We start from the raw sequence: 827 nt of genomic DNA on the forward strand, positions 1-827 counted from the left end.
TTCGTGGGGGGGGGGTGGGGGGGGGGGGGAGGGGGGGGGGGGGGGGGGGGGGGGTTCGAGAAAGTGGGCGTGGTTTGCGTAATTTAGACCGCGAGCGCGCGCGCACTCACTCTGTCCTCAGTGCGCGTCTCCCTCGCACGGACGCGCAGCGCGCACACGCGTAACTTGATTACGCGCTATTAGCTCTGCGCGCGCAGCCGAGCGGTCTTCACACGCGCCGCTGAGGAGATGCGAGGAATTACTGGTGCGCTTTTTCTCGCGCCGAGCCACTTTAAAAACAGAAGTCACACTCTGAGGAACGTTTCTTGGATGGTTTAATAAGTTTGTGGGTCGTGTTAGGCTTTTTTCACTAAGGTAAGCTCCATTTCTGTCTTTTTTTTTTGCTGTTAGTATAGTATTGTGGTATTTTTGAACAAAGTATGAGAAAGAAATTGACTATATGTGACCCTGGATCACAAAACCAGTCATAAGGGTCTTTTTTTTTTTAATTGAGGTTTGTTAGGATAATATTTGGCTGAGATACAACTATTTGAAAATCTGGAATCTGAGGGTGCAAAAAAACTAAAATCTAAATATTGAGAAAATCGCCTTTAAAGTTGTCCAAATGAAGTTCTTAGCAATGAATATTACTAATCAAAAATTAAGCTTTTGATATAATTACAGTAGGAAATTTACAAAATATCTTCATGGAACATGATCTTTACTTATCCTAATGATTCCTGGCATAAAAGAAAAATCGATAATTTTTACCCATGCAATGTATTGTTAGCTATTGCTACAGATATACCCGTGCAACTTAAGACTGGTTTTGTGGTCCAGGGTCACAT

General features: G+C 43.7%; 1 protein-coding gene and 1 long non-coding RNA gene across 2 annotated transcripts in view; both read left to right on the forward strand.

The window, feature by feature from the left end:
- LOC107602671 (uncharacterized) overlaps nucleotides 1–827 on the forward strand; it is a 15,739-nt gene that overhangs the window by 3,201 nt on the left and 11,711 nt on the right. The gene's annotated exons all lie outside the window — the stretch shown is intronic.
- The window catches only part of LOC107602669 (alpha-2A adrenergic receptor-like), a 5,228-nt gene continuing 4,735 nt past the window's right edge, over nucleotides 335–827 (forward strand). The window contains exon 1 of the mRNA XM_016295234.1: nucleotides 335–354. The gene's annotated coding sequence lies outside the window, so the exon portion shown is untranslated. The remainder of the gene's footprint in view (nucleotides 355–827) is intronic.

The sequence above is a fragment of the Sinocyclocheilus grahami genome, unplaced genomic scaffold, assembly GCF_001515645.1.
Source record: "Sinocyclocheilus grahami isolate Dianchi unplaced genomic scaffold, SAMN03320097.WGS_v1.1 scaffold332.1, whole genome shotgun sequence".
Taxonomy (NCBI): Eukaryota; Metazoa; Chordata; class Actinopteri; order Cypriniformes; family Cyprinidae; genus Sinocyclocheilus; species Sinocyclocheilus grahami.